Genomic DNA, 14,477 nt, shown 5'->3' with positions numbered 1-14,477 from the left:
CCCCCCCCGCGCGCCGTTGCACCAAGTTGGCAACTACATGCAAATTTGCGGTCATATAACTGCCAGTGATGTCACTTCCTGTATTTGGGCCCCCCCGGAAAATTCATAAATCGGCTCCCCTGCTTCAAAGCCGGAGTACTAGGTGCCGTAGAAAAAGTGCACCATAAGTGAGGCACTTGTACCGGGACAGCAAGCGCTCTTTGCGCCCGCGTTTCCCTTTGCTGATGAACTGCCAATGAAAGGCCATGATTGGTTGTGAGCGCCCATGTGAGGATAATGTATATGTTCTGTGCAGATGTTCCCTAATGGCCATATTCATGGCATTGTTTGCACGGTGCAAAGCGACCGTGCACTGTTGAAAAGTGACTTTGCACTGCCGACACAAACCCTGATTCATGGAACTGTGCAAAGTGTATTTTTGCAGTGCAAAGTCAGTGCATAGTCATTTTTACAGTACAATATGACTTTGCAGGGTAAAAATACACTTTGCACGGTTCCATGAATCAGGATTTTTGTCGCAGTGCGAAGTCACTTTTCAGCCGTGCAAAGTCACTGAATCGGCCCCTAATTTGAGCCACTCTGTGACTACAAAGGTACGTTGACTTGGCAGGGCACACAGATCCCCTCGCAAATTGTGCAACCTTCACTTGCAAGCAAGGGAGCAGTGCAGCCAGGACAGGTTATAGGGTTTGGCACTCTCTGGGCTGTGAGGGCCACTCCTAAGCACTCTCCGGGCTATGAGGGCCACTCCTTGGCACTCTCCGGGCTATGAGGGCCACTCCTTGGCACTCTCCGGCTGTGAGGGCCACTCCTCGGCCCTCTCTGGACTGTGAGGTTCATGACCGAGGAAAAAGCATGCACGTTTTCCAACATACTGAGCATTTTCACACTTTTGCCTGGTAGAGCAGGGGTACACAGAGGAATGAATGTTGCTGACACCCCCATCCTCTCTGCAATAATAATAAAAATAAATAAATAAATAAATAATAACACTAATAACAGTGACCTTTTGATACTGACGACCAATGCTTGATATTCCTGTGCAACCTACGAGGGTCAGACGCTTCTCCAAGCAGAGATTTGGGGGCAAATCTATCACCTCGGCTGGGGCCTCGCTCTGGAACAGCCTCCCTGCCTCTCTCAAACATGAGCAGAACCGCCTCCGGTTCCAGAAGCAACTGAAGACCTCCCTTTTTGCTTCTGCTTTCTCTCTTCCTCCCCCCTGCTGATGTACCCGACTGCTCCAGGCACTGGTCACCTGGTCACCCTCTGGTCCAGGCTCCTGCATGCCCAGTTGCCCTCGCACCCGGGCTCCCCGGCACTTAAGGGTCTGTATCTGCCACCCTACCGTCCCTTCTCTCTGCACGTATGTGCCACCCGCGGCTGCACTTGTGAGTTAAGGGCACTTCCCCCTTCCCTCCTCCCCGCACTTGCGCGATCTGAATGACACAAGGCCTAGTAAGATCGTTATTTTGTCCTCCCTTTGTCTCCCCCTCGGCTTGTGGCGCCTAGAAACACTTGGGTACAGGCGCGTTATAAATGCCACACCATATCATAGCCTGCCTGCTTCTTGCACCTGTGAAAAGCAGGCAGATTCCACAGGCATGCAATGACCCCGGAAGATAAATACCAAGTGCTAAAGGGGACAGTAAAGGTGTTACACCCGTCTTCACACTTTGATTTCTGCTCTGGGCATTGTGTAGGTTTTTGAAGGCACAGAGCGGGAGTTACTTTTCCACCTCACCCATCCTCCAGGAACGACTTGGTTTGCCCCAACATTACATTTCTTTTGGGTGGTGTAAAGCCAGAACCGTTTCATACACCAGCAAACAGCAGGTGGGTCCCACAGGGATCCATTCTACACGCTGCCTGGCATGCAGACAATGCCAGTCGGTGTTTACATGTGCAATGTGGCACACGGAAGGGGGAGAGGGGGCAGACAGGCAATGGCGCCTGCAATTACACCTGTTTTGAACACAGTGCAAAGTCGCTTTGAACCGTGCAAATGGTTCCATAAATCGGGCCCATAGCGCGCAGTTGCATGAGGTCCCCTTCCTGCAATTTGCGCACATTTTATAAACTGTGGTTAAGGGCATTTGAGGTGAAAACATTGTTTCATTAGAGTGACCTTTTAGTTCTGGTGTCCCTTTGACAGATCCGTGTGCATTTGGTGTTGACTGTTGTCATACACTATGAGCCTAATGATTGGTGTAATTTGATATGCGATTTTATTTCACTTGCAAAGTGGTGTGTAAGGTTTTTTAGGAAACCATTCACACAATTAAAAAATATACGCATTTAGTTGAAATGATTCTTTTTGTTGAAGGACCCCACTTGCCCTGAAATGCGGCATTCCATTGGAAACGCGATTTTCTTTGTACAGGAAGTATTCAGTCATGTTTTGGGGCGACTTTTAGAATGTGTAGTGTGCATCGCCTCGGTATTCTCGGCGCCTCTGATATCCTTTGGGAAACATGGTGGTGAGGCGCAGAGACTGGTGGGTACTGCAGTAGGGGAGAAACTTCAAGCCAGCATGGTTCGTATAAGAAGTTTTCCCGCATTGACTGTTCCCGTGGGGTTCTTTGCGCCGTTTCCGCCTTGTACGGGGCGCAAGTTCGCTCATTGGAAACGAGAGCCTGCATCCATATCGCGCTCAAGGCTCCAAGAGAAACAAAGTTCGCGGACGGTTCGGGTGATTTGTTGCTCTCACTGCCGGTGCATTTCCTCCCAACGGCCTCTGGGGGGCGCCCCATGAGAGAGAGAAGCGCCTGGTCCCAGCCAGAGTGCGAGGAGGGCGCAGCGCCAGGCCCCGGGATGAGAGCCGGGTAGGCCGGGCTGTGATTGGGCGGCGGGGGAGGGGGGCCGGCCCGCTTCGGGTTTCAGGCTGGGGGACAGGGAGTGGAGGAGCTGCCTGCAGATCTGGCCCAAGCCTCGGAGAGAGCCGGTCCCTCAGTCCCCTGGAGCGCCTGCTTCATCTCTGGAAACTTTTGCCCAGCTCTGGAAACTTTGGCCGAACTCTGGAGAACTTTTTCCTCGAAGGCCCCCCAGTCGGAGCCTTTCTTTTTTTTTTGGAACCAGCCCTGGGATTTTGGCGCCCCCATGTTGGATGTGTGTTGGTAAAAGTGGCCGTGGACAGCTGTTGGCGGACCAACCTCTGGACGTGGGAGCCGGACACCTACCTCAGGAGTGGCCTGCCTTGGACCCCAGCACCCCTCAAATCTCTGTGCCCCAGACCAGGGGCATGGCTACCTGAGAACCGCCTCGGAGTCCACGGAGCAACCTCTGGAATTCTCCACTTTTTGTCGTCCTCATTTTGTGTGAGGGGGGGCTGCAGGACGCGCCCCAAGACCCTCTTTGGATAAAGGAGTTTTCTCCAGCTTGGCCACCCCCGAGGTGGGGTTCCGCGCCGGCCTGTGAGACTGCTGCCCCTGCCCCCCTCCCCGCCAGGTAAGCCTGACATGTCATGCGTGTAAGTACCCAGAGTTGGATCGCAGTGTGCTCGGCTCCGGGTGAAAACCGGTTCTGTGGCTGGGAGGAGGGGGCCCGGCAGGGACTGCCCGTGCGCCCTGCGCGCCCAGGCGTCCCTGGCTCTCGTACGCCTGGTGCTTGGGGCGCTAGGGCTCCTGGAGGGGGGGGATACGGGCCCCCCTGGGAGAGGAACTCACCATATAAGTGTCAAAGTGTGACCTAAATACACATCTGCAGTAATGACGAGGTATTTAAGTTCCACTTGGGCAATGCGCACAGAAGCTATGTATACAGTTTGTGGCGGTAAATCGTGTGGATGCGACCTACACAGATGCGATTAATTACAGTTTGAAATTCTTTATACGTGAGATTAATTTAAATTCGGGGTTGTGAGTTGCACGTCTGCATTTCATGCCCTTTCTACTTGTGAATTGTTGACAGTTGTGGTTTCTCTTATGACGATTCCGTCGTGGAAATAATCACTAGTTTTGTGAATTCGAATTATGAAGGTTACGCTTTCGATTTATGTAAATCTGGAGTGCTTGCTGTGCGTGTGTGCGCGCACTGTGCGTGTATTTGACCTGTGCGTGTATGGGCGCTGTGAGTGTATTTCAACTGGTCTTTTTAGCACCCAAATTGGAAGTAATTTAGGATAAAACCCACAAGATGAAATGCATTTGTGCACTGTTCCTAATGTATAGCGCCTTATATGTTGTGTGTAATTCTAGCTGCTTTGGAAGGGGCGGGAGTGGCACAGTATGCAAGAGTTGCGTCCTGAATGGGGCAGCGGGGTGGCTGCTGATGTGGGTGCTCGGAGACTGAGGGTGCGTTGGGGGGGGGGGGGTGATGGCGGGGTGGCCCTGGCGCTACTCGTGCCGCTATGAACACTCCCGCAGAATGCGCGAGCAGACATCCCTGGCACGGGCAGGTGGCAGCCCTGCCATGCGCATTTATCCGAAATTCCCATTTTATGTCACCAGGGATGCTGGCCTGGTTCTCAACATTTGCACACGTTTCAGACCTGTGGGGGTGAATTCCATGAATTCTGCTGCATGGGGGGCGAGGGGTGAGTGCAGCTGCTGGAGAGATCGCCAAGTCACGGGTTCGATTCCCGGCTCCAACTGTCATCCTTACGAGATGGGTGCAAGGCGTGCCAGTCTGCTGGGCATTGAGGCCGTGTACTGAAGCCTTGCTGTGTGCTATGTTGTCATTGTTCTTACTTCGGGAGACCCCCTCAAGTTCAGGGAGACTTTTAGGGCTATTCTCTCCCCAGCTGCTGGCTGCTTCATTCTAAAGGATCGCGCTCTTTTGGGGTGGGAGACCCTCAAGGGCGCGGTTCTGCCCCAGGCCCGGGGGTGCGGCTGAAAGGGTGACTTTTGCACTGCTTCTCACATCCACACGTGACTACGTGGACCTCGTGATTTCGGGCATCTCGTGCCCATGTTTGCTTTGGCGCCGCCGAAAGGTCCCGAAGTCTCTCTCGCGCGCAAGGAGAACTTGGCACTTCATGTCTCATTGTTGCTGAAAAGAGACTCTTGTATTCTGAGCATCTCTTCGGTTTGGCTTTAAGAAACATCCCCCTCCCTGGCCCCCTCTCGTTGCCGTCAGCCACAGGCACACGCGAGACGAGGCGCGGGGTGTCCCTGGCATTGGAGGCTGCACATGTCGGGCACAGGTGCTGCCCGTGACCACGACTGCACGTGGCACGGAATTTCCATAGTGTCTCTGGCGGAGGTCCCCATATGCTGGGGGTGACCCTCACAACGGGGGGATATTGAAGGGGGCGCCCATCGCGCCAGTGAAGCCCTTCAAAGTGGTTGCACGTGGCATAGAGTGTCATTGGCACAGGGTATTGCAGGGGCCTGGCAAATGGTTCCGTGCTCCACAGGTGGCCATTGGCAGAGGCCTGGATGTGGCAAGGGGAGCGGTATAGGCTCTTCTTTTTACAGGGCTGCATAGGGCAGGTAGCGTCCCCGGGGAAGTGTTGTCCCCGGCAGAGGGCAACACATGCCAGGGGGTGCTTCTAACCCGCCGTGACCTGTGCCAGGGGAAGCCGCAGACTCCTGCCCGCACGCGGCAGCTCTGCCTGGCACAGGACCCAGGGCTTTTCCCTAGCTCCAGGTTGCACGTGAAGGGGGTTTTCCCCCTGCCAAAGGCAGCCCTGGGCATGTGCTGGCGGTGCCATGGTGGCACAGGCTGCACCTGCCCATAGCTGTCTGTGGCAGAGAATGTGCTTGGCACGGGTTGGCATGTGGCCGGGTGCTCCACAGCACGGGGATGCCGCGAGGAGCGCTTCTGAAAGACGTGCGTGTGGCAGAGGGTGCCCTGGCATTGGGCGATGGTGTCCATGTGGACTTATGACCCTTAACCCTCGCACAGGTGTGTGTCTGTGTGTGTGGAAGCAGGGTCCCCGCCCTGGCACAGTGCTGCGCGTGGTGGCCTTGCCTCCCTGGCACATCGTTGAGTGTGGAGGTGCTGCTATTCTGGGGCGGGTGGCAGGGGGGTCCTGCACTGGGCAAACGGTTTTATTGACGCGGGGGTCCATGTGGCCAAGGGTATCCCTGGCACCGGTCTTTCACGTAGCAGATGGCGGGCCGCGGGCACTGGTGGCCGACGTTGTTCCTGGGATCAGGCTACACATGGCAGACACTTGCCAGCACCTGGGTGCACGGGGCAAGTGGGTGCCCCTGGCATAGTGCTGCACGTGGCAGCGCGGTGTCCCTGCCTCAGGGATTCCTATAGCACAGGCCTGGCATGCAATGCCGTGTCCGTTTTCCTCCATTTTCCGGTGCATTTTGCTTTTTCAGGTGCCCGGCTTGGGCCTGTGGCGACCCAGGCTTGTTATCACCGTGTCCCAGGCTCCTGGCACAACTCTGGGTGGGGGCTGTGCCCTCGGCGGTGTTTGCCCTGTATAAACACCCCTCCCAGACTGGCGTGATTTGGGCACATCTGCAGCTGATGTTTGCCCAATCGCCCATTGTTTCATGTCGCGAGCTGCCTGGCTCCGAGTGGCGCGGTGAGCTGGGGCTGGCTGGCCAGTCCATACGGAAATCTGCATCTCAAGGCCTGTGGGGCTGGGGTAGAGCCAGGCGCATGTCAACCGTGTGTCATCCTCTGGTTGCTACTAGATCCCTTGATGCCAATTGCCCACCCTCGCCCCTCCCGTGTCTCTGCTTCCCTCACCATGTTCTTCCCCCAATTATTACAAAGCGCTGTGTTGCTCCCCGAAGCCAGGTCCACACTCAAGAAGCACCCCACAATGCTAATACACATAACAGCCCAGCAGGTGGGATGGGGTGGGGGCAGTCACTGCGCCTAACATGTGCCCGTCAGCTCTCTGCCCGCGTTGTGCTCGCGTGGGACTCACAATACCCCAGCCCTAGCGGGTCTCGTCTGTGCCAGCCTTCCAGGAAGCCAGTGTTTCCAATGTGCCCGTGGGCATGCGGCCAGGGATGTGCCCCCCCCCCCCCCCAAGTGCCAGGCACACGGAATCGAGCCAGAAAACGCACCACAGCGCATGGGAAATGGAGCTGCTTCTGGGTGCCAGGTGGGCACGGTAGACATGACATAATAAAAAGAAGTGTCCTACTTCCAGGGACCACCCACCCTTTTTTGTGGGGGATTTGGAAACATGTTGTCTGTACCAAAGCAGAGATCTCGTGTGAGGCCTGAACCTCGAACCAAGACCTGCTTTAACTCCTTGCAATTTCGGGCTTGTGGTCTCGGTTTAAAAGTAGGGTTTGTCCACAACTTCAAGTCCCAGAATGCAAAGGGAAAACAGGCCTGGGGAAACGTGAGAGCTCGGGTTTAAATTGTCCTTCACCCCCAATTTCCACCCACAGACCCGCCCCCCCCCCCCCCCATCTCGACTTGGACCCATGTGTTCCCTCAAGCTCTGTGCTGCTAAATTCTCTTCAGGGTTGTGGGGGGCGGGGGGAGGGGGGCGCACTAGATGGGGCATGGCTGCCAGCATGAACCATTCCAGTCTGTAGGTGCTTGTCCAGTCCTGTTTTTTCCCCTTTGCATTCTGCAACTTAAAGTCTGGGTTTTATAATGTGAAAAGCAGAACTACAAGTCCCAGAATGCAAAGGCAAAACAGGACTGGATAAGCACCTACGGACGGGAATGGATCATGTTGCATACACTGGATGGAGGGGAGGGGAGATAGGGTAGCCCGGCCTTCATACACACACCCCAGTTTAACATGCACGGTACAGTGTTGTGAATAAGCTGTTTATCCAATACGTTTATAGAAACATTTCAAAAACGTTCTCAATGTTATTTTGGGTCGTGATGTTTATATCGATATGAACGTTTGGCGCTGTATTAATAAGGGGCGGGGGGTGAGAGGAGTGTATAAGTTTTAATTAGAACCACAAGACACCCTTTAATATAGTGCTATGGATGCTGGCGAGGCTTCTGGCTGCCTCAGTTGTGCTGTCATGATCCCTCTCTGTGGTTCGCCCTCCTGGGCTCTGGTGTTTGAAAAATAGATGCGCGTTAAAGCGGGCACGCCCCAGTCTGGGCCGAGCATCAGCTGAGCCCTACCACTCCCGCAGCTAGCGTCTGGACGCCTATGGGTTGTGCGCGCTGCTACAAATGTACAATAAATAAATAAATAAAGCTGTGCGTCGCCCTGAAGGCCGTACGATCTGTGGGCAGGAGCTGCCTCCTCTGCCTGGTCTCCGGCTTTGCGCGAGCCACGCAATGATATGCGCTCGGCTTGCGTGCGGAAGGCAAGCGTTGCTCCTGCGATGCGCGCTAGGCGGTAAAGCTGAAGACCAGGTACCGGGCGTGAACTGCATGGAGCAGGGGCACCCAGCGTTGTCTTTTTGTACATGCAGCCTGAAGTGCGCCTCGAGCAAAGACACTTCAGCTGAGGAGCGCTAGGGAGCACGTGATGGCTGATAAAAGAGCCAGCGCAGTGTTGCAGAAACTTTGCACCAGCGCAAGAGCGGTTAATGCGAGGTCAGACATTTCCCGGCTACAAAAGAAATCTGTTTCCAATGCATGTCTTCACCAGAGCGATGCTTGATCCAGCATTAGAGTGCAATGTGCCTCGGTGCAAACATGCATTGATCCAATGTTTTTTGCACAAGGATAATTTTTGCCCCAGTGCAAATTGCACTTGCGCTGCTGCAAAATGTCTGTACTATGGCCCCAGGGGATTTATCCCTGAAATGTCACAACTGCAAATGCACGTTTGCACGGTTTAGCACCAGGTGCAAAATGCATTAAAGAGGAGTACATGTTTTGCTCCCCGGCCAGTATCGCCCTAGTGCTGAAATCGTGCAAAAGTCGTGTAATGTGAGCGCCTGGAGACTGCCCCTGGGTGGTAGCGGTGCGCGGTATAAGTCAACATAACATAACATGTGTCCAGTGGCGATGAAGGGAGTGGGAGCCGGACATAGAAGTGCAACAGAGAGGAGTAAGGGTCCGTGTGGACGTAGAGGGCAGCCAAAAAAGGGTAGGTGACGGTCAGGCAAATCTAGCTGGGGCGTGTGTGTGCCTGTTGCCAGAATCTTGCCTGGTTCGAACAAAGTTTCTGGCCCACACGAAGCCTCGGCCTCACAACTCTGGGCGATACCTTAAACGCCCCCCTCTGAAAGTACCCTCTATCAAGGCCTGGTTCACAGCAAACTGGCACTCTGGAGACCCTTAAACACGTAACAAGACAGCAGGAACACAAGACGCACCAAAGACCTGAACACTCACAACATGCGCTCCCCTACACACGGGGCAGGGTCCCTTCCGGCCTCTCTCGCACAGCTAACCAAGTAGAAAGATTTCCATTCCTCCCACAAGACCTCAAAGCGCCAAGAGGCCATGCACATTTCGGAATATGCGCTATGATAAGGTGGTTCATGGCATTTTTTGCACGGCTCAAGGTGACTTTGCACTGCCGAAAAGTGACTTTGCGCTACCGACACAATCCCTGATTCGTGGAGCTCGGCAAAGTGTATTTTTTTGCAAAAACGACATTTCTCCGCAAAAATACACTTTGCACAGTTCCACGAATCAGTGTTTATATCGGCCGTGCAAAGTCACCTTGAACCGTGCAAAGACTTCCAGGAGTCAGGCCCGTGGTCATGTAAGTGTGGCCGCACCGATGGGCTGGGGCCAGCAAATCTTTCCATGTGCCCCAGTTTCCACCGGCAGGTGGCGCTGGAAGGAAGCCCCAGCCTCCCCGCAGCAGAGCCCACTGACTCCCCAGTGTAACTGTTTGCCGAGGGTCCCAGGAGCCTCCGCCTCCCACCAGTTCCGGGTTTTTGGAAGGTGAAGGTGTCTGTTGGCGGCCCTTGGGGCTGGACCAACACTTTCCAGTAGCACTTTGCCGCTCGTCTCCCAAAACACCCAGGTGTGAGGTCCTAGAAAGCGGGTTGAGCCGTATTCCTCCCACTTCTAAGCACTTTAATAATAGGTGTCATGGTTACTCAATGGGCTGCTGCTCTGGAGCATGACGACAGCGGTGCCAGGATTCAAACTCTCACAGTTCAGGCTGTCCTGTGTCCATGTCTCACCCTTAACCTGTTCATCGCTGGAACCCAGGAAGGACGTGTTCACTGCTGCTGCTGCACACAAAGCAATGCACCGTGGCCTTCTACCAGGAAGTGTAAAAGTGGCACACGGAATGCACAAGGAAATGCACCGCGAGATTAAATGAACGCAGCCGTCTTGGCAACCATGGCCTCTCTATTCCTTCATGTTCACCATTGCAACGAGTGCAGGGTGCAGTTTTCTACAAACTCTTCCCATCACATTTACCATGTTGTCTTTTTGTAAACGAGACAAAGTAATTTAATTCAGAACCGTGGGCTGGGGCGCTCCATCCCTAAGAAATGAAGTTCCCAAACGTTTCTCTTGTTTAATGCGGTTCATTGCGCCAGAAGCTTGCGCAATGGCGGCAATAAACCCATTACCTTCAAGGTGCCTGTTTTTGCAGACAGAAGTGAGTGTTTTAAATGGCCTGAATGTGATAAGAATCTAGAGAACGCAAAGAATGCGCTGCTGGAATAGGCCCTGGCATGCGTGTGTCCTTCCGCAGGTGCCAGAAAAAAGTGCCGCACATATTTCATGCGCCAATGAGAGCGCAGCACCGACTCTGCTCCAAAACTAAAGAATGTTCTGAAAGGATCGCTCTCTGCCTCTGTCTGGGGCCGAAACAACACCGACGTATGGCGTGCTGGTTGTCTGGGAGGGTAGCATGTGGTTAAAGTGCCTGCACTTTATGTGTTCGAATACCTTCAACCTTCCGAGGTTGATACACTCCTTGGCATTCATTTCCGTGATGAGACCATTTATTCAAGCTCTTAGACGCAGGATGAAGCGCTATATAAAGGCGATGTCATCACTCTAGCGCTATAACATGCCTGCTTACAAAGCGGTGATACTTCTGTTTCTGTGATGGAAAGGGTAGGGGCAGTTCAGGGACACAGGGGAAGGCCTCCTTGGAGAGGAAGAGCTGTTTTATTCAGCTAACACTCTACACACACACACACACTACTGTTAACATGTTAACATTCGGTGAAAATCAATGCATCACACTGCGCTATCTCGGTGTGATACACGCGTCGCTACACACAGGCGCGACTCCCTGGGTGTTCAAACCTCCCCTCAATAGTTAGGTTTCAGGCGGGCCATTTAAATATTACACCTTTTGTTTTGCCTCAGTTGTTTATTGTGCCCCAGACGTGTCTCCCCTCTCTCTCTCTCTCTCTCTCTCTCTCTCTCTCTCTTCTCTCTTCTCTCTCTCTCTCTCTCTTCTCTCTTCTCTCTCTCTCTCTCTCTCCCTGCTTTTTTTGGCTTGTCATCCCCTTTAAGCAAGTTCGCAAGGAGAAGGCATTTCACTCTGGTATCATCTTGAGCGAGCCCCTGTTATTCTCTCCCCCCACCCCCCCCCTTAAACTGGGGCCTGTCACTCCCCGAAGATCAGTTTCTGTAAAAACAGAGCTTCCAGCTTGGTGCCATGCAGGGGGTGCAGGGGGAGGGGTTGTTTTTCCTTGCTAGTCCTCTAAATGAAGGGTGGGGGGGCGGGGGGGGGTGGTAGTCAGGCTGCTGCCGAAGGCGCCTGGGAAGGGAAGCCAAGGGGCCCACTCTGTGAAGGCCGAGCTGCACAAAGAGGGACCCCCTTTCTCTGTGGTGTGCGGAATTAACCCCCACTATTGTCTGCAGTGTACCGAGCCCCCGCCCCCCAAATCTCCCCGGCCTCGGTGCCCTGGCCTCTGAAAGCAGGGGAGCCAGGCAGCCCCTGCGCTGCTCACTGGAATGCCAATTTAGATGCAGATTTCGCCCCCCACCCTGGCCCCAGCTCTGTGCCTGCAGGCTTAGGATGGCAAGGGGGGAAGGGGGGGCTAAGCCCTGGAGGGCCATTCACAGAAATGCCACATTGTGGCAGCGAACAAAAGAGGCTGCGAACTGCCCCCAGAGCGGCCGGAGAATTAACAGCGGGGGGGGGGGGGGCAGGTTAATTGCACAGTCACGGGGCCTGCGCGCGTACCCGTAGAAGTGGCCGCGCAGTCCTGCGCCAAGAGGCCACCGCGGCGGCACGCAGCGCTTCATAACGCTGGCCTGAACTCGAGCTATGCTCGTGGCAAAGGGTGCGTGTTTCAGCAACTTTGTTTCCACGGATGCGCGTGCCCTCCGGCCGCTGGTGCCATGCGCCCTGTAGACTGGCAGCAGTGGCAGTCCAGGGCAGATTACCAAAATGTGCCCTTGTGCCACCAAAAAATAGTAGCAAATTCACTTATCACAAATGTTGCACTTCTGGGGCCAGATTACAGAAACTTTGCACCGGTGCAAGTGCAAAATTGCACGGTATTAGCACTAGGGCAAAGTTTGCCCTATTTTTTAAAACACTTGGACATATTAGAAAACTATTGCACCATGGCAAGTGCAGTTTGGCATGGTGTAGGCATCAGGACAAAAATTGCTCTTGGGCAAAAAAGATAGATTTTCACTGGCATTATTGCACCAGGGCAAAGTTTGCACTAGTGAAAAAACGAATCCAAAATGTATCTTTTTTGCACTAGGGCAATTTTTTCCCAGGTGCTTATACAATGCCAAGGTGCAGTTGTCATGGTGCAATAGTTTTCTAATATGTCCTAGTGTTTTAAAAAATAGGGCAAACTTTGCCTTAGTGCTAATACCGTGCAATTTTGCCCTTGCACCAGTGCAAAGTTTCTGTAATCTGGCCCCTGGTTTTGTCCCACTCCTTTTATCTAAAAAAAATCGCCCGGGTAAACATGACACACAGTTTTGCATTTGACATAAGAAGGGACGTCACGAGCTACTTTCCTTTTTTGCTAGTAGTAGAAACTAGGTTCGAGGTTCCCCTGGTACACACGTGTTTACTCAATCACGTGTTATCTGAGCATATGCTTCCTTGTTAACACTTGCGCAAAGTCTGGATAATCCGACCTCATGTGCCGCATTATGGAAGCTTTGCCCTCCCCACATTCCTTTAGCACCAGCGTTGCTGCAACGCGCAGTGGAGCAAACGCATTTAGCCCCAATCCGAATTTCCTAAAAATGTTTTGACGAGCAAAAATGAAGCATTGTTTTTTATTTACCATGTTTGCAGCATAACATGAAAGTGTAGAAAGTGCATTTCTTTTGATTGCGTGCCTCGTGCATCGTATCGTTTGCTTCTGGTTTGCTTCCTCGGTGCAAACAACTTCACTTAATATGGTTTGCGACAAAACCTGTTTGCTCTGGTTTGCATTATCTGAGAATTTGCTTGTTTTTTCCAACGGTGCAAATGTTAGATAATCTGGGCACTGATTGTGGTCCTTCACAGTCAGGATTTGCGCTATGCTGCAGACTGTTGCACGGGGTATGGATTGGCGCTATGCTGCAGACTGTTGCACAGGGTGAGGATTGGCGCTTGCAGACTGTTGCACAGGTTGAGGATTGGCGCTATGCTGCAGACTGTTGCGCAGGATGAGGATTGGCGCTAGCAGACTGTTGCACAGGGTGAGGATTGGCGCTATGCTGCAGACTGTTGCACAGGGTGAGGATTGGCGCTACCAGACTGTTGCACAGGGTGAGGATTGGCGCTAGCAGACTGTTGCACAGCATGAGGATTGGTGCTATGCTGAAGACTGTTGCGCAGGATGAGGATTAGCGCTAGCAGACTGTGAGGATTGGCGCTATGCTGCAGACTGTTGCACAGGGTGAGGATTGGCGCTACCAGACTGTTGCACAGCCTGAGGATTGGTGCTATGCTGCACTGTTGCACAGGATGGGGATTGGTGCTATGCTGCATGCTGTTGCACAGGGTGAGGATTGGCGCTAGCAGACTGTTGCACAGCGTGAGGATTGGTGCTATGCTGCAGACTGTTGCACAGGATGGGGATTGGTGCTATGCTACATGCTGTTGCACAGGGTGAGGACTGGCGCTAGCAGACTGTTGCACAGCAGTGTTTGGTGCTATGCTGCAGAATGTTGCACAGGGTGAGGATTGGCACTATGCTGCAGACTGTTGCACAGGGTGAGGATTGGCACTATGCTGCAGACTGTTGCACAGGGTGAGGATTGGTGTTGCAGAATGTTGCACAGGGTGAGGATTGGCACTATGCTGCAGACTGTTGCACAGGGTGAGGATTGGCGCTAGCAGACTGTTGCACAGCATGCGGATTGGTGCTATGCTGCAGAATGTTGCACAGGGTGAGGATTGGCGCTAGCAGACTGTTGCACAACGTGAGGATTGGTGCTATGCTGCAGACTGTTGCACAGGGTGAGGTTTGGCGCTATGCTGCAGTCTGTTGCACAGGTTGAGGATTGGTGCTAGCAGACTGTTGCGCAACGTGGGGATTGGTGCTATGCTGCAGACTGTTGCACAGGGTGACTATTGGCGCTAGCAGACTGTTGCATAGGTTAAGGATTGGCGCTATGCTGCAGACTGTTGCACAGGGTGAGGATTGGCGCTAGCAGAATTTCACAGGGTGAGGATTGGCGCTAGCAGACTGTTGCACAGCGTGAGGATTGGTGCTATGCTGCAGACTGTTGCA

General features: G+C 53.5%; 1 protein-coding gene across 7 annotated transcripts in view; it reads left to right on the top strand.

The window, feature by feature from the left end:
* The first annotated feature begins 2,904 nt into the window (after positions 1-2,904).
* Positions 2,905-14,477, top strand: part of FGFR2 (fibroblast growth factor receptor 2) — a 159,331-nt gene continuing 147,758 nt past the window's right edge. For 5 of the 7 annotated variants that reach the window (XM_069611956.1, XM_069611955.1, XM_069611957.1 and 2 more), the window contains exon 1: positions 2,905-3,447. The gene's annotated coding sequence lies outside the window, so the exon portion shown is untranslated. The remainder of the gene's footprint in view (positions 3,448-14,477) is intronic. The other 2 variants (XM_069611959.1, XM_069611958.1) reach the window with 1 other exon arrangement.

This window comes from Ambystoma mexicanum, chromosome 8 (assembly GCF_040938575.1).
Source record: "Ambystoma mexicanum isolate Mex_15411 chromosome 8, UKY_AmexF1_1, whole genome shotgun sequence".
NCBI classification, from domain to species: domain Eukaryota; kingdom Metazoa; phylum Chordata; class Amphibia; order Caudata; family Ambystomatidae; genus Ambystoma; species Ambystoma mexicanum.
This window is presented reverse-complemented; position numbering and strand designations above follow the sequence as displayed.